The sequence below is a fragment of the Ailuropoda melanoleuca genome, unplaced genomic scaffold, assembly GCF_002007445.2.
Source record: "Ailuropoda melanoleuca isolate Jingjing unplaced genomic scaffold, ASM200744v2 unplaced-scaffold4646, whole genome shotgun sequence".
In the NCBI taxonomy this organism is placed as follows: Eukaryota; Metazoa; Chordata; class Mammalia; order Carnivora; family Ursidae; genus Ailuropoda; species Ailuropoda melanoleuca.
Window position 1 is genome coordinate 3,074 of NW_023218792.1, and position 2,546 is coordinate 5,619.

General features: G+C 40.2%; 1 pseudogene; it reads left to right on the top strand.

Annotated features, from left to right (window-relative positions):
- Nucleotides 1-562: 562 nt before the first annotated feature.
- On the top strand, nucleotides 563-1,546 carry LOC105234622 (annotated as a pseudogene).
- Nucleotides 1,547-2,546: the final 1,000 nt, after the last annotated feature.

Genomic DNA, 2,546 nt, shown 5'->3' on the forward strand with positions numbered 1-2,546 from the left:
CCAAATGCCTGGTATGCCTTAATGAGCCTCAAACATTCACTCAGTTTTTTCTGAAATGTGACTCCATCATTCTTAATTTCAAAATGCATTCACCTGATGATTTATATTCACCCTGAAAAAGCTACAAACACCAAGAGTAACAACTACATCTTAGCCCCAGCAGCACAGGTGACTAGAGAAGAGACACAGGGCAGTAGCCTCTCAAGAATTCAAGCCTCTGCCCCTCCTCTGATCCTCGTCTCATTCTGGTTTTCCTAGGGGAGTAAATTCTATGGCACTTATTCAGAGAATATTCACCCATGTGCAATTGCAGGAAGGGACCTACATTTGTAAAACTGTATTTCTGTATACGGCTGAGTGTATGTGTGAATATGGGTGTGCACATGACTGTGTGTCTGAGTCTCTCAGAGGGTGAGGAGTCCTGTGTCCATTCTACAACTAGTAGTAAGTCCCAACTTTAATTCTGAGTTCATCTACTTGGGGTTACCATCAGTCTCACAGAAAACAATCCTGACAGAGATGATTTGCTTCATCAAATTTTATCTGCCACAATTACAATCCCTGTGCTATTCACAGACAAGTCAGTTATCCAGATACCAACGCGGACTCACAGAACAAATGAACAACGTGACCGAATTCATCCTGCTTGGCGACACAGAACCCAGATGTGCAGAAACTCTTGTTCACTGTGTTTGTAATCATCTACTTTCTCACTATGGCAGGCAACTTACTCATTGTCGTGACAATCACCACCACCAGAGCCCTGGGCTCTCCCATGTATTTCTTTCTGTCCTTCTTGTCCTTCATAGACACCTGCTGCTCTTCCACCATGGCTCCCAAAATGCTGTTTGACTTACTCGCTGAAAAGAAAACTATCTCCTTCAGTGGGTGCACGACTCAGCTCTTTGCAGAGCATTTCTTTGGAGGAGTTCAGATCATCCTACTCACGGTGATGGCCTATGACCGCTACCTGGCCATCTGCAAGCCCCTACACTACAGGCTCACAATGAACAGGCAAATGTGTGGCCACCTGGTGGCCACGGCCTGGGCTGGGGGATTCCTTCATGCTCTGATTCAAATCTGTTTTATACTCTGGATGCCCTTCTGTGGCCCCAATGTCATTGACCACTTCATCTGTGACCTTTTCCCTCTGCTAAAACTCTCTTGCACTGACACTCACATCTTTGGACTTTTTGTTGCTGCCAACAGTGGACTGATGTGTCTGATTATTTTTTCTATTCTTATCACCTCCTATGTCCTCATCCTTTACTCCCTAAGAACTCAGAGTACTGAAGGACAGCGTAAGGCTCTGTCTACCTGCGCCTCCCATGTTACTGTAGTTGTCCTATTCTTTGTACCCTGTATATTCGTGTACCTTCAGCCTATGGTCGCCTTCCCCATTGACAAAGCAGTGGCTGTGGTTTATACTATGATAACACCCATGTTAAACCCTTTAATCTACACCCTCAGAAACTCAGAGGTGAAAAATGCCATGAGGAAGCTCTGCAGCCATAGAGTAATTCTTGGTAACTATTCATGTGACTAGAGAAGAAAAAAACAAAAAACTGTATTCATCTTTTAAGAATAAGTTAAATGGAAAGGATGATGGTCTTGAAGTGAAAATACGTGGTTTAAGTTTATTATGCTCCCTGTGCTTTCTGTAATCTTTACTGGTTCCTCTTTCATATCAACATTTGATTAACTGATGACTAAAGTCTCTTCCAATTAGAAACCTCTGCATTAGCAAGTTATTGATCAAAGAGACACTGCGAATCAGCATTATATTGTCACAACCTATAGAAAACCTCTGAGAATGTGTATTCACTGGAACAATTCTCTGTAAAGCTTTGGGTATAGATTACATAACCAATTAGACAATAAAATATTTTAATGAAAGGCATAATGTGTAAATATTTAGCTAAAAATGCATAGTTTCAATCCCAACTATGTAGTCAAACAAGATTTATTATGATGAGAAATAAAGATCAACCAGAAATGAATGAGTTTTTAAAAATGAGAGCAGATTTATCCCAAAATTAATGATGCCTTGTTGCACAATTCCACAGGCACCATTAACACTGGAATCTGGGCTCTTCCTAGAATAAATGAATGTTCTCTGCCTAAAGCCAAAAGGATATAAAATTCTTCCAAGTACAGCCAAAGAACAATCATGCACATGATTCCCAGGCAGAAGATAACTGGTGGAACATTTTTCTGTCAAAGATGTACTATACACCACTTCACCCCGAAGGAGCTGTTATTACATGGATTTCTGCCTTAGCTAATAGAAACAAAAGTATCTAGCACAAAGAGAGAGTTAATGATAATTGAGTAAGCAAGACAGACCATGCATTCAAATTTNTAATGAAAGGCATAATGTGTAAATATTTAGCTAAAAATGCATAGTTTCAATCCCAACTATGTAGTCAAACAAGATTTATTATGATGAGAAATAAAGATCAACCAGAAATGAATGAGTTTTTAAAAATGAGAGCAGATTTATCCCAAAATTAATGATGCCTTGTTGCACAATTCCACAGGCACCA